The sequence below is a fragment of the Phytophthora ramorum genome (assembly GCF_020800215.1).
Source record: "Phytophthora ramorum isolate Pr-102 chromosome Unknown Phyram_PR-102_s0006, whole genome shotgun sequence".
Taxonomy (NCBI): domain Eukaryota; phylum Oomycota; class Peronosporomycetes; order Peronosporales; family Peronosporaceae; genus Phytophthora; species Phytophthora ramorum.
The window spans coordinates 3,028,032-3,043,804 of record NW_027150652.1 but is presented as its reverse complement, the minus strand read 5'-3'; positions in this window follow the sequence as shown (position 1 = coordinate 3,043,804).

Below are 15,773 nucleotides of genomic sequence, written 5' to 3'. Positions count from 1 at the left end.
GGGGACATTGAACTGACTGCAGCCGACGCAGTGAGTCTGTCTGACAGCAGAGTCACTGGGGGGTCAATAAGGTTTGTAACTGGCAAAGGCAAACCAGGACACAGCGGTGACATTGACCTTCGAACCACACCATCCGCAACGACAGGGAGCATAACTCTAGTGTCCGGTACGTCATCGAGCGGCAACTCTGGCAGCGTGTCGGTGCTGACTTCGGGTGCGAGTGGCGGCGCGAGTGGCTCGATCATAGTGCGCGTGGGGTCGGGAGACGCAGCCGTGGGGGGAAACGTGGATATTGGCAGCGGCGAGAGCACGAAGGCGCAGGGAGTTGGCGGTCGCGTGCTGGTGCAGGGCGGCACTGGCGTCGGCACTGGCGGGAACGTAGAGCTCTCCGCGGGGTCTGTTAGTGGCCAAACGGCCGGGGTTGGCGGTAAAGTGTTGATCTCGAGCGGGACGAGCGATACCGCAGCGAGCGGGGAAGTGGCCATGTCGAGCGCGGTGTCGAAGGCGAGCACGAGCGGTGCTGTGCGTGTGTCGTCTGGCGCAGCAAGCGCTGGCAACTCCGGGACGGTGTCCATTTCGACGGGGGCGTCGACGGGAGGAGCGAGCGGCTCGATCTCGCTGAGTGTGGGTTCTGGTGACTCGCCGACGGGCGGGGCCGTGTATGTGGACGGCGGGACGAGCACCGGCACAGGCGGTGTGGTGAAGGTGCGCGGCGGAACTGGCAGTAGTGTGGGCGGAGACTTGACGCTGGAGGGCGGTGCGGGTGTGGGCGACAAGGCAACGGGTGGCAGTGTCCGCATCTCTAGTGGTGGCGGGAGCAGTTCCGCGAGCACCTCAACCAGTGGCGATGTGGTGGTGTCGACTGCGGCCTCCGGTCCCGGCCAGACGAGCGGCAGCCTGGTGCTGTCGAGTGGCGTCGCCTCTGGTGGCTCCTCCGGCGGCGTGTCTGTGTCAACGTCTGGCGCGTCTTCCGCTGGACAAGGCGGCGACATCAGTTTGATGGTGGGGTCCGGAGGCAAGAGCGCCGGCGGCGGCATCACGCTTTCGGCTGGCAAATCGACGGCGTCGTCGGGCGTAGGAGGCAAGGTGCTTGTTTCAGGCGGGTCCAGCAAGACGGGTGGCGAGATCGAGGTGACCGGTGGCGCAGCGGGCTCTGCTGGTGTGGGTGGCGCGGTGTCCATTCATAGTGGCGGCGGTACGGACGTGACGAGCGGAGACGTGTCGATCTGGAGCTTGGCGTCGGGTGCTGCGACGAACAGCGGCCGCCTTTCGTTGTCGACTGGCGGTGCACTGGCGAGCGGGCACATCTCGCTGTCCACGGGCGTGTCGACGGGCGGCGATTCCGGATCGGTGGACATCGTGACGTCAGGCGCGACAAAGGGTGCGGCGGGTGGCATCAGCTTGCTGGTGGGTTCGGGCGACGCGACTACGGGTGGCGATGTGCTCTTGCGCAGCGGTGACAGCAAGGCCACCACGACGGACAATGCCGGCGCTAGCAGCGGTGTCGGTGGGCGTGTGGCGCTCCTCGGTGGCTCCGGCTCGAAGACAGGTGGTGACGTTGAGATCACCGCTGGCGTGGGTTCCGTTGACGTGGGTGGCCGTGTGCTTGTTGCGAGCGGAAGTGGTTCAAGCGCGAGTGGGTCAGTGTCCGTGGGTAGCGCGGCTTCCGGAACGGGAACGGGCAAGGTGAGCGGATCTGTAACGCTGTCGAGCGGTGTGTCGTCGGGCGGCAACTCTGGCAGCGTGTCGGTGCTGACTTCGGGTGCGAGTGGCGGCGCGAGTGGCTCGATCATAGTGCGCGTGGGGTCGGGAGACGCAGCCGTGGGGGGAAACGTGGATATTGGCAGCGGCGAGAGCACGAAGGCGCAGGGAGTTGGCGGTCGCGTGCTGGTGCAGGGCGGCACTGGCGTCGGCACTGGCGGGAACGTAGAGCTCTCCGCGGGGTCTGTTAGTGGCCAAACGGCCGGGGTTGGCGGTAAAGTGTTGATCTCGAGCGGGACGAGCGATACCGCAGCGAGCGGGGAAGTGGCCATGTCGAGCGCGGTGTCGAAGGCGAGCACGAGCGGTGCTGTGCGTGTGTCGTCTGGCGCAGCAAGCGCTGGCAACTCCGGGACGGTGTCCATTTCGACGGGGGCGTCGACGGGAGGAGCGAGCGGCTCGATCTCGCTGAGTGTGGGTTCTGGTGACTCGCCGACGGGCGGGGCCGTGTATGTGGACGGCGGGACGAGCACCGGCACAGGCGGTGTGGTGAAGGTGCGCGGCGGAACTGGCAGTAGTGTGGGCGGAGACTTGACGCTGGAGGGCGGTGCGGGTGTGGGCGACAAGGCAACGGGTGGCAGTGTCCGCATCTCTAGTGGTGGCGGGAGCAGTTCCGCGAGCACCTCAACCAGTGGCGATGTGGTGGTGTCGACTGCGGCCTCCGGTCCCGGCCAGACGAGCGGCAGCCTGGTGCTGTCGAGTGGCGTCGCCTCTGGTGGCTCCTCCGGCGGCGTGTCTGTGTCAACGTCTGGCGCGTCTTCCGCTGGACAAGGCGGCGACATCAGTTTGATGGTGGGGTCCGGAGGCAAGAGCGCCGGCGGCGGCATCACGCTTTCGGCTGGCAAATCGACGGCGTCGTCGGGCGTAGGAGGCAAGGTGCTTGTTTCAGGCGGGTCCAGCAAGACGGGTGGCGAGATCGAGGTGACCGGTGGCGCAGCGGGCTCTGCTGGTGTGGGTGGCGCGGTGTCCATTCATAGTGGCGGCGGTACGGACGTGACGAGCGGAGACGTGTCGATCTGGAGCTTGGCGTCGGGTGCTGCGACGAACAGCGGCCGCCTTTCGTTGTCGACTGGCGGTGCACTGGCGAGCGGGCACATCTCGCTGTCCACGGGCGTGTCGACGGGCGGCGATTCCGGATCGGTGGACATCGTGACGTCAGGCGCGACAAAGGGTGCGGCGGGTGGCATCAGCTTGCTGGTGGGTTCGGGCGACGCGACTACGGGTGGCGATGTGCTCTTGCGCAGCGGTGACAGCAAGGCCACCACGACGGACAATGCCGGCGCTAGCAGCGGTGTCGGTGGGCGTGTGGCGCTCCTCGGTGGCTCCGGCTCGAAGACAGGTGGTGACGTTGAGATCACCGCTGGCGTGGGTTCCATTGACGTGGGTGGCCGTGTGCTTGTTGCGAGCGGAAGTGGTTCAAGCGCGAGTGGGTCAGTGTCCGTGGGTAGCGCGGCTTCCGGAACGGGAACGGGCAAGGTGAGCGGATCTGTAACGCTGTCGAGCGGTGTGTCGTCGGGCGGCAACTCTGGCAGCGTGTCGGTGCTGACTTCGGGTGCGAGTGGCGGCGCGAGTGGCTCGATCATAGTGCGCGTGGGGTCGGGAGACGCAGCCGTGGGGGGAAACGTGGATATTGGCAGCGGCGAGAGCACGAAGGCGCAGGGAGTTGGCGGTCGCGTGCTGGTGCAGGGCGGCACTGGCGTCGGCACTGGCGGGAACGTAGAGCTCTCCGCGGGGTCTGTTAGTGGCCAAACGGCCGGGGTTGGCGGTAAAGTGTTGATCTCGAGCGGGACGAGCGATACCGCAGCGAGCGGGGAAGTGGCCATGTCGAGCGCGGTGTCGAAGGCGAGCACGAGCGGTGTTGTGCGTGTGTCGTCTGGCGCAGCAAGCGCTGGCAACTCCGGGACGGTGTCCATTTCGACGGGGGCGTCGACGGGAGGAGCGAGCGGCTCGATCTCGCTGAGTGTGGGTTCTGGTGACTCGCCGACGGGCGGGGCCGTGTATGTGGACGGCGGGACGAGCACCGGCACAGGCGGTGTGGTGAAGGTGCGCGGCGGAACTGGCAGTAGTGTGGGCGGAGACTTGACGCTGGAGGGCGGTGCGGGTGTGGGCGACAAGGCAACGGGTGGCAGTGTCCGCATCTCTAGTGGTGGCGGGAGCAGTTCCGCGAGCACCTCAACCAGTGGCGATGTGGTGGTGTCGACTGCGGCCTCCGGTCCCGGCCAGACGAGCGGCAGCCTGGTGCTGTCGAGTGGCGTCGCCTCTGGTGGCTCCTCCGGCGGCGTGTCTGTGTCAACGTCTGGCGCGTCTTCCGCTGGACAAGGCGGCGACATCAGTTTGATGGTGGGGTCCGGAGGCAAGAGCGCCGGCGGCGGCATCACGCTTTCGGCTGGCAAATCGACGGCGTCGTCGGGCGTAGGAGGCAAGGTGCTTGTTTCAGGCGGGTCCAGCAAGACGGGTGGCGAGATCGAGGTGACCGGTGGCGCAGCGGGCTCTGCTGGTGTGGGTGGCGCGGTGTCCATTCATAGTGGCGGCGGTACGGACGTGACGAGCGGAGACGTGTCGATCTGGAGCTTGGCGTCGGGTGCTGCGACGAACAGCGGCCGCCTTTCGTTGTCGACTGGCGGTGCACTGGCGAGCGGGCACATCTCGCTGTCCACGGGCGTGTCGACGGGCGGCGATTCCGGATCGGTGGACATCGTGACGTCAGGCGCGACAAAGGGTGCGGCGGGTGGCATCAGCTTGCTGGTGGGTTCGGGCGACGCGACTACGGGTGGCGATGTGCTCTTGCGCAGCGGTGACAGCAAGGCCACCACGACGGACAATGCCGGCGCTAGCAGCGGTGTCGGTGGGCGTGTGGCGCTCCTCGGTGGCTCCGGCTCGAAGACAGGTGGTGACGTTGAGATCACCGCTGGCGTGGGTTCCGTTGACGTGGGTGGCCGTGTGCTTGTTGCGAGCGGAAGTGGTTCAAGCGCGAGTGGGTCAGTGTCCGTGGGTAGCGCGGCTTCCGGAACGGGAACGGGCAAGGTGAGCGGATCTGTAACGCTGTCGAGCGGTGTGTCGTCGGGCGGCAACTCTGGCAGCGTGTCGGTGCTGACTTCGGGTGCGAGTGGCGGCGCGAGTGGCTCGATCATAGTGCGCGTGGGGTCGGGAGACGCAGCCGTGGGGGGAAACGTGGATATTGGCAGCGGCGAGAGCACGAAGGCGCAGGGAGTTGGCGGTCGCGTGCTGGTGCAGGGCGGCACTGGCGTCGGCACTGGCGGGAACGTAGAGCTCTCCGCGGGGTCTGTTAGTGGCCAAACGGCCGGGGTTGGCGGTAAAGTGTTGATCTCGAGCGGGACGAGCGATACCGCAGCGAGCGGGGAAGTGGCCATGTCGAGCGCGGTGTCGAAGGCGAGCACGAGCGGTGTTGTGCGTGTGTCGTCTGGCGCAGCAAGCGCTGGCAACTCCGGGACGGTGTCCATTACGACGGGGGCGTCGACGGGAGGAGCGAGCGGCTCGATCTCGCTGAGTGTGGGTTCTGGTGACTCGCCGACGGGCGGGGCCGTGTATGTGGACGGCGGGACGAGCACCGGCACAGGCGGTGTGGTGAAGGTGCGCGGCGGAACTGGCAGTAGTGTGGGCGGAGACTTGACGCTGGAGGGCGGTGCGGGTGTGGGCGACAAGGCAACGGGTGGCAGTGTCCGCATCTCTAGTGGTGGCGGGAGCAGTTCCGCGAGCACCTCAACCAGTGGCGATGTGGTGGTGTCGACTGCGGCCTCCGGTCCCGGCCAGACGAGCGGCAGCCTGGTGCTGTCGAGTGGCGTCGCCTCTGGTGGCTCCTCCGGCGGCGTGTCTGTGTCAACGTCTGGCGCGTCTTCCGCTGGACAAGGCGGCGACATCAGTTTGATGGTGGGGTCCGGAGGCAAGAGCGCCGGCGGCGGCATCACGCTTTCGGCTGGCAAATCGACGGCGTCGTCGGGCGTAGGAGGCAAGGTGCTTGTTTCAGGCGGGTCCAGCAAGACGGGTGGCGAGATCGAGGTGACCGGTGGCGCAGCGGGCTCTGCTGGTGTGGGTGGCGCGGTGTCCATTCATAGTGGCGGCGGTACGGACGTGACGAGCGGAGACGTGTCGATCTGGAGCTTGGCGTCGGGTGCTGCGACGAACAGCGGCCGCCTTTCGTTGTCGACTGGCGGTGCACTGGCGAGCGGGCACATCTCGCTGTCCACGGGCGTGTCGACGGGCGGCGATTCCGGATCGGTGGACATCGTGACGTCAGGCGCGACAAAGGGTGCGGCGGGTGGCATCAGCTTGCTGGTGGGTTCGGGCGACGCGACTACGGGTGGCGATGTGCTCTTGCGCAGCGGTGACAGCAAGGCCACCACGACGGACAATGCCGGCGCTAGCAGCGGTGTCGGTGGGCGTGTGGCGCTCCTCGGTGGCTCCGGCTCGAAGACAGGTGGTGACGTTGAGATCACCGCTGGCGTGGGTTCCATTGACGTGGGTGGCCGTGTGCTTGTTGCGAGCGGAAGTGGTTCAAGCGCGAGTGGGTCAGTGTCCGTGGGTAGCGCGGCTTCCGGAATGGGAACGGGCAAGGTGAGCGGATCTGTAACGCTGTCGAGCGGTGTGTCGTCGGGCGGCAACTCTGGCAGCGTGTCGGTGCTGACTTCGGGTGCGAGTGGCGGCGCGAGTGGCTCGATCATAGTGCGTGTGGGGTCGGGAGACGCAGCCGTGGGGGGAAATGTGGATATTGGCAGCGGCGAGAGCACGAAGGCGCAGGGAGTTGGCGGTCGCGTGCTGGTGCAGGGCGGCACTGGCGTCGGCACTGGCGGGAACGTAGAGCTCTCCGCGGGGTCTGTTAGTGGCCAAACGGCCGGGGTTGGCGGTAAAGTGTTGATCTCGAGCGGGACGAGCGATACCGCAGCGAGCGGGGAAGTGGCCATGTCGAGCGCGGTGTCGAAGGCGAGCACGAGCGGTGTTGTGCGTGTGTCGTCTGGCGCAGCAAGCGCTGGCAACTCCGGGACGGTGTCCATTTCGACGGGGGCGTCGACGGGAGGAGCGAGCGGCTCGATCTCGCTGAGTGTGGGTTCTGGTGACTCGCCGACGGGCGGGGCCGTGTATGTGGACGGCGGGACGAGCACCGGCACAGGCGGTGTGGTGAAGGTGCGCGGCGGAACTGGCAGTAGTGTGGGCGGAGACTTGACGCTGGAGGGCGGTGCGGGTGTGGGCGACAAGGCAACGGGTGGCAGTGTCCGCATCTCTAGTGGTGGCGGGAGCAGTTCCGCGAGCACCTCAACCAGTGGCGATGTGGTGGTGTCGACTGCGGCCTCCGGTCCCGGCCAGACGAGCGGCAGCCTGGTGCTGTCGAGTGGCGCCGCCTCTGGTGGCTCCTCCGGCGGCGTGTCTGTGTCAACGTCTGGCGCGTCTTCCGCTGGACAAGGCGGCGACATCAGTTTGATGGTGGGGTCCGGAGGCAAGAGCGCCGGCGGCGGCATCACGCTTTCGGCTGGCAAATCGACGGCGTCGTCGGGCGTAGGAGGCAAGGTGCTTGTTTCAGGCGGGTCCAGCAAGACGGGTGGCGAGATCGAGGTGACCGGTGGCGCAGCGGGCTCTGCTGGTGTGGGTGGCGCGGTGTCCATTCATAGTGGCGGCGGTACGGACGTGACGAGCGGAGACGTGTCGATCTGGAGCTTGGCGTCGGGTGCTGCGACGAACAGCGGCCGCCTTTCGTTGTCGACTGGCGGTGCACTGGCGAGCGGGCACATCTCGCTGTCCACGGGCGTGTCGACGGGCGGCGATTCCGGATCGGTGGACATCGTGACGTCAGGCGCGACAAAGGGTGCGGCGGGTGGCATCAGCTTGCTGGTGGGTTCGGGCGACGCGACTACGGGTGGCGATGTGCTCTTGCGCAGCGGTGACAGCAAGGCCACCACGACGGACAATGCCGGCGCTAGCAGCGGTGTCGGTGGGCGTGTGGCGCTCCTCGGTGGCTCCGGCTCGAAGACAGGTGGTGACGTTGAGATCACCGCTGGCGTGGGTTCCGTTGACGTGGGTGGCCGTGTGCTTGTTGCGAGCGGAAGTGGTTCAAGCGCGAGTGGGTCAGTGTCCGTGGGTAGCGCGGCTTCCGGAACGGGAACGGGCAAGGTGAGCGGATCTGTAACGCTGTCGAGCGGTGTGTCGTCGGGCGGCAACTCTGGCAGCGTGTCGGTGCTGACTTCGGGTGCGAGTGGCGGCGCGAGTGGCTCGATCATAGTGCGCGTGGGGTCGGGAGACGCAGCCGTGGGGGGAAACGTGGATATTGGCAGCGGCGAGAGCACGAAGGCGCAGGGAGTTGGCGGTCGCGTGCTGGTGCAGGGCGGCACTGGCGTCGGCACTGGCGGGAACGTAGAGCTCTCCGCGGGGTCTGTTAGTGGCCAAACGGCCGGGGTTGGCGGTAAAGTGTTGATCTCGAGCGGGACGAGCGATACCGCAGCGAGCGGGGAAGTGGCCATGTCGAGCGCGGTGTCGAAGGCGAGCACGAGCGGTGTTGTGCGTGTGTCGTCTGGCGCAGCAAGCGCTGGCAACTCCGGGACGGTGTCCATTTCGACGGGGGCGTCGACGGGAGGAGCGAGCGGCTCGATCTCGCTGAGTGTGGGTTCTGGTGACTCGCCGACGGGCGGGGCCGTGTATGTGGACGGCGGGACGAGCACCGGCACAGGCGGTGTGGTGAAGGTGCGCGGCGGAACTGGCAGTAGTGTGGGCGGAGACTTGACGCTGGAGGGCGGTGCGGGTGTGGGCGACAAGGCAACGGGTGGCAGTGTCCGCATCTCTAGTGGTGGCGGGAGCAGTTCCGCGAGCACCTCAACCAGTGGCGATGTGGTGGTGTCGACTGCGGCCTCCGGTCCCGGCCAGACGAGCGGCAGCCTGGTGCTGTCGAGTGGCGTCGCCTCTGGTGGCTCCTCCGGCGGCGTGTCTGTGTCAACGTCTGGCGCGTCTTCCGCTGGACAAGGCGGCGACATCAGTTTGATGGTGGGGTCCGGAGGCAAGAGCGCCGGCGGCGGCATCACGCTTTCGGCTGGCAAATCGACGGCGTCGTCGGGCGTAGGAGGCAAGGTGCTTGTTTCAGGCGGGTCCAGCAAGACGGGTGGCGAGATCGAGGTGACCGGTGGCGCAGCGGGCTCTGCTGGTGTGGGTGGCGCGGTGTCCATTCATAGTGGCGGCGGTACGGACGTGACGAGCGGAGACGTGTCGATCTGGAGCTTGGCGTCGGGTGCTGCGACGAACAGCGGCCGCCTTTCGTTGTCGACTGGCGGTGCACTGGCGAGCGGGCACATCTCGCTGTCCACGGGCGTGTCGACGGGCGGCGACTCCGGATCGGTGGACATCGTAACGTCAGGCGCGACAAAGGGTGCGGCGGGTGGCATCAGCTTGCTGGTGGGTTCGGGCGACGCGACTACGGGTGGCGATGTGCTCTTGCGCAGCGGTGACAGCAAGGCCACCACGACGGACAATGCCGGCGCTAGCAGCGGTGTCGGTGGGCGTGTGGCGCTCCTCGGTGGCTCCGGCTCGAAGACAGGTGGTGACGTTGAGATCACCGCTGGCGTGGGTTCCGTTGACGTGGGTGGCCGTGTGCTTGTTGCGAGCGGAAGTGGTTCAAGCGCGAGTGGGTCAGTGTCCGTGGGTAGCGCGGCTTCCGGAACGGGAACGGGCAAGGTGAGCGGATCTGTAACGCTGTCGAGCGGTGTGTCGTCGGGCGGCAACTCTGGCAGCGTGTCGGTGCTGACTTCGGGTGCGAGTGGCGGCGCGAGTGGCTCGATCATAGTGCGCGTGGGGTCGGGAGACGCAGCCGTGGGGGGAAACGTGGATATTGGCAGCGGCGAGAGCACGAAGGCGCAGGGAGTTGGCGGTCGCGTGCTGGTGCAGGGCGGCACTGGCGTCGGCACTGGCGGGAACGTAGAGCTCTCCGCGGGGTCTGTTAGTGGCCAAACGGCCGGGGTTGGCGGTAAAGTGTTGATCTCGAGCGGGACGAGCGATACCGCAGCGAGCGGGGAAGTGGCCATGTCGAGCGCGGTGTCGAAGGCGAGCACGAGCGGTGTTGTGCGTGTGTCGTCTGGCGCAGCAAGCGCTGGCAACTCCGGGACGGTGTCCATTTCGACGGGGGCGTCGACGGGAGGAGCGAGCGGCTCGATCTCGCTGAGTGTGGGTTCTGGTGACTCGCCGACGGGCGGGGCCGTGTATGTGGACGGCGGGACGAGCACCGGCACAGGCGGTGTGGTGAAGGTGCGCGGCGGAACTGGCAGTAGTGTGGGCGGAGACTTGACGCTGGAGGGCGGTGCGGGTGTGGGCGACAAGGCAACGGGTGGCAGTGTCCGCATCTCTAGTGGTGGCGGGAGCAGTTCCGCGAGCACCTCAACCAGTGGCGATGTGGTGGTGTCGACTGCGGCCTCCGGTCCCGGCCAGACGAGCGGCAGCCTGGTGCTGTCGAGTGGCGTCGCCTCTGGTGGCTCCTCCGGCGGCGTGTCTGTGTCGACGTCTGGCGCGTCTTCCGCTGGACAAGGCGGCGACATCAGTTTGATGGTGGGGTCCGGAGGCAAGAGCGCCGGCGGCGGCATCACGCTTTCGGCTGGCAAATCGACGGCGTCGTCGGGCGTAGGAGGCAAGGTGCTTGTTTCAGGCGGGTCCAGCAAGACGGGTGGCGAGATCGAGGTGACCGGTGGCGCAGCGGGCTCTGCTGGTGTGGGTGGCGCGGTGTCCATTCATAGTGGCGGCGGTACGGACGTGACGAGCGGAGACGTGTCGATCTGGAGCTTGGCGTCGGGTGCTGCGACGAACAGCGGCCGCCTTTCGTTGTCGACTGGCGGTGCACTGGCGAGCGGGCACATCTCGCTGTCCACGGGCGTGTCGACGGGCGGCGATTCCGGATCGGTGGACATCGTGACGTCAGGCGCGACAAAGGGTGCGGCGGGTGGCATCAGCTTGCTGGTGGGTTCGGGCGACGCGACTACGGGTGGCGATGTGCTCTTGCGCAGCGGTGACAGCAAGGCCACCACGACGGACAATGCCGGCGCTAGCAGCGGTGTCGGTGGGCGTGTGGCGCTCCTCGGTGGCTCCGGCTCGAAGACAGGTGGTGACGTTGAGATCACCGCTGGCGTGGGTTCCGTTGACGTGGGTGGCCGTGTGCTTGTTGCGAGCGGAAGTGGTTCAAGCGCGAGTGGGTCAGTGTCCGTGGGTAGCGCGGCTTCCGGAACGGGAACGGGCAAGGTGAGCGGATCTGTAACGCTGTCGAGCGGTGTGTCGTCGGGCGGCAACTCTGGCAGCGTGTCGGTGCTGACTTCGGGTGCGAGTGGCGGCGCGAGTGGCTCGATCATAGTGCGCGTGGGGTCGGGAGACGCAGCCGTGGGGGGAAACGTGGATATTGGCAGCGGCGAGAGCACGAAGGCGCAGGGAGTTGGCGGTCGCGTGCTGGTGCAGGGCGGCACTGGCGTCGGCACTGGCGGGAACGTAGAGCTCTCCGCGGGGTCTGTTAGTGGCCAAACGGCCGGGGTTGGCGGTAAAGTGTTGATCTCGAGCGGGACGAGCGATACCGCAGCGAGCGGGGAAGTGGCCATGTCGAGCGCGGTGTCGAAGGCGAGCACGAGCGGTGCTGTGCGTGTGTCGTCTGGCGCAGCAAGCGCTGGCAACTCCGGGACGGTGTCCATTTCGACGGGGGCGTCGACGGGAGGAGCGAGCGGCTCGATCTCGCTGAGTGTGGGTTCTGGTGACTCGCCGACGGGCGGGGCCGTGTATGTGGACGGCGGGACGAGCACCGGCACAGGCGGTGTGGTGAAGGTGCGCGGCGGAACTGGCAGTAGTGTGGGCGGAGACTTGACGCTGGAGGGCGGTGCGGGTGTGGGCGACAAGGCAACGGGTGGCAGTGTCCGCATCTCTAGTGGTGGCGGGAGCAGTTCCGCGAGCACCTCAACCAGTGGCGATGTGGTGGTGTCGACTGCGGCCTCCGGTCCCGGCCAGACGAGCGGCAGCCTGGTGCTGTCGAGTGGCGTCGCCTCTGGTGGCTCCTCCGGCGGCGTGTCTGTGTCAACGTCTGGCGCGTCTTCCGCTGGACAAGGCGGCGACATCAGTTTGATGGTGGGGTCCGGAGGCAAGAGCGCCGGCGGCGGCATCACGCTTTCGGCTGGCAAATCGACGGCGTCGTCGGGCGTAGGAGGCAAGGTGCTTGTTTCAGGCGGGTCCAGCAAGACGGGTGGCGAGATCGAGGTGACCGGTGGCGCAGCGGGCTCTGCTGGTGTGGGTGGCGCGGTGTCCATTCATAGTGGCGGCGGTACGGACGTGACGAGCGGAGACGTGTCGATCTGGAGCTTGGCGTCGGGTGCTGCGACGAACAGCGGCCGCCTTTCGTTGTCGACTGGCGGTGCACTGGCGAGCGGGCACATCTCGCTGTCCACGGGCGTGTCGACGGGCGGCGATTCCGGATCGGTGGACATCGTGACGTCAGGCGCGACAAAGGGTGCGGCGGGTGGCATCAGCTTGCTGGTGGGTTTGGGCGACGCGACTACGGGTGGCGATGTGCTCTTGCGCAGCGGTGACAGCAAGGCCACCACGACGGACAATGCCGGCGCTAGCAGCGGTGTCGGTGGGCGTGTGGCGCTCCTCGGTGGCTCCGGCTCGAAGACAGGTGGTGACGTTGAGATCACCGCTGGCGTGGGTTCCGTTGACGTGGGTGGCCGTGTGCTTGTTGCGAGCGGAAGTGGTTCAAGCGCGAGTGGGTCAGTGTCCGTGGGTAGCGCGGCTTCCGGAACGGGAACGGGCAAGGTGAGCGGATCTGTAACGCTGTCGAGCGGTGTGTCGTCGGGCGGCAACTCTGGCAGCGTGTCGGTGCTGACTTCGGGTGCGAGTGGCGGCGCGAGTGGCTCGATCATAGTGCGCGTGGGGTCGGGAGACGCAGCCGTGGGGGGAAACGTGGATATTGGCAGCGGCGAGAGCACGAAGGCGCAGGGAGTTGGCGGTCGCGTGCTGGTGCAGGGCGGCACTGGCGTCGGCACTGGCGGGAACGTAGAGCTCTCCGCGGGGTCTGTTAGTGGCCAAACGGCCGGGGTTGGCGGTAAAGTGTTGATCTCGAGCGGGACGAGCGATACCGCAGCGAGCGGGGAAGTGGCCATGTCGAGCGCGGTGTCGAAGGCGAGCACGAGCGGTGTTGTGCGTGTGTCGTCTGGCGCAGCAAGCGCTGGCAACTCCGGGACGGTGTCCATTTCGACGGGGGCGTCGACGGGAGGAGCGAGCGGCTCGATCTCGCTGAGTGTGGGTTCTGGTGACTCGCCGACGGGCGGGGCCGTGTATGTGGACGGCGGGACGAGCACCGGCACAGGCGGTGTGGTGAAGGTGCGCGGCGGAACTGGCAGTAGTGTGGGCGGAGACTTGACGCTGGAGGGCGGTGCGGGTGTGGGCGACAAGGCAACGGGTGGCAGTGTCCGCATCTCTAGTGGTGGCGGGAGCAGTTCCGCGAGCACCTCAACCAGTGGCGATGTGGTGGTGTCGACTGCGGCCTCCGGTCCCGGCCAGACGAGCGGCAGCCTGGTGCTGTCGAGTGGCGTCGCCTCTGGTGGCTCCTCCGGCGGCGTGTCTGTGTCAACGTCTGGCGCGTCTTCCGCTGGACAAGGCGGCGACATCAGTTTGATGGTGGGGTCCGGAGGCAAGAGCGCCGGCGGCGGCATCACGCTTTCGGCTGGCAAATCGACGGCGTCGTCGGGCGTAGGAGGCAAGGTGCTTGTTTCAGGCGGGTCCAGCAAGACGGGTGGCGAGATCGAGGTGACCGGTGGCGCAGCGGGCTCTGCTGGTGTGGGTGGCGCGGTGTCCATTCATAGTGGCGGCGGTACGGACGTGACGAGCGGAGACGTGTCGATCTGGAGCTTGGCGTCGGGTGCTGCGACGAACAGCGGCCGCCTTTCGTTGTCGACTGGCGGTGCACTGGCGAGCGGGCACATCTCGCTGTCCACGGGCGTGTCGACGGGCGGCGATTCCGGATCGGTGGACATCGTGACGTCAGGCGCGACAAAGGGTGCGGCGGGTGGCATCAGCTTGCTGGTGGGTTTGGGCGACGCGACTACGGGTGGCGATGTGCTCTTGCGCAGCGGTGACAGCAAGGCCACCACGACGGACAATGCCGGCGCTAGCAGCGGTGTCGGTGGGCGTGTGGCGCTCCTCGGTGGCTCCGGCTCGAAGACAGGTGGTGACGTTGAGATCACCGCTGGCGTGGGTTCCGTTGACGTGGGTGGCCGTGTGCTTGTTGCGAGCGGAAGTGGTTCAAGCGCGAGTGGGTCAGTGTCCGTGGGTAGCGCGGCTTCCGGTACGGGAACGGGCAAGGTGAGCGGATCTGTAACGCTGTCGAGCGGTGTGTCGTCGGGCGGCAACTCTGGCAGCGTGTCGGTGCTGACTTCGGGTGCGAGTGGCGGCGCGAGTGGCTCGATCATAGTGCGCGTGGGGTCGGGAGACGTAGCCGTGGGGGGAAACGTGGATATTGGCAGCGGCGAGAGCACGAAGGCGCAGGGAGTTGGCGGTCGCGTGCTGGTGCAGGGCGGCACTGGCGTCGGCACTGGCGGGAACGTAGAGCTCTCCGCGGGGTCTGTTAGTGGCCAAACGGCCGGGGTTGGCGGTAAAGTGTTGATCTCGAGCGGGACGAGCGATACCGCAGCGAGCGGGGAAGTGGCCATGTCGAGCGCGGTGTCGAAGGCGAGCACGAGCGGTGCTGTGCGTGTGTCGTCTGGCGCAGCAAGCGCTGGCAACTCCGGGACGGTGTCCATTTCGACGGGGGCGTCGACGGGAGGAGCGAGCGGCTCGATCTCGCTGAGTGTGGGTTCTGGTGACTCGCCGACGGGCGGGGCCGTGTATGTGGACGGCGGGACGAGCACCGGCACAGGCGGTGTGGTGAAGGTGCGCGGCGGAACTGGCAGTAGTGTGGGCGGAGACTTGACGCTGGAGGGCGGTGCGGGTGTGGGCGACAAGGCAACGGGTGGCAGTGTCCGCATCTCTAGTGGTGGCGGGAGCAGTTCCGCGAGCACCTCAACCAGTGGCGATGTGGTGGTGTCGACTGCGGCCTCCGGTCCCGGCCAGACGAGCGGCAGCCTGGTGCTGTCGAGTGGCGTCGCCTCTGGTGGCTCCTCCGGCGGCGTGTCTGTGTCAACGTCTGGCGCGTCTTCCGCTGGACAAGGCGGCGACATCAGTTTGATGGTGGGGTCCGGAGGCAAGAGCGCCGGCGGCGGCATCACGCTTTCGGCTGGCAAATCGACGGCGTCGTCGGGCGTAGGAGGCAAGGTGCTTGTTTCAGGCGGGTCCAGCAAGACGGGTGGCGAGATCGAGGTGACCGGTGGCGCAGCGGGCTCTGCTGGTGTGGGTGGCGCGGTGTCCATTCATAGTGGCGGCGGTACGGACGTGACGAGCGGAGACGTGTCGATCTGGAGCTTGGCGTCGGGTGCTGCGACGAACAGCGGCCGCCTTTCGTTGTCGACTGGCGGTGCACTGGCGAGCGGGCACATCTCGCTGTCCACGGGCGTGTCGACGGGCGGCGATTCCGGATCGGTGGACATCGTGACGTCAGGCGCGACAAAGGGTGCGGCGGGTGGCATCAGCTTGCTGGTGGGTTCGGGCGACGCGACTACGGGTGGCGATGTGCTCTTGCGCAGCGGTGACAGCAAGGCCACCACGACGGACAATGCCGGCGCTAGCAGCGGTGTCGGTGGGCGTGTGGCGCTCCTCGGTGGCTCCGGCTCGAAGACAGGTGGTGACGTTGAGATCACCGCTGGCGTGGGTTCCGTTGACGTGGGTGGCCGTGTGCTTGTTGCGAGCGGAAGTGGTTCAAGCGCGAGTGGGTCAGTGTCCGTGGGTAGCGCGGCTTCCGGAACGGGAACGGGCAAGGTGAGCGGATCTGTAACGCTGTCGAGCGGTGTGTCGTCGGGCGGCAACTCTGGCAGCGTGTCGGTGCTGACTTCGGGTGCGAGTGGCGGCGCGAGTGGCTCGATCATAGTGCGCGTGGGGTCGGGAGACGTAGCCGTGGGGGGAAACGTGGATAT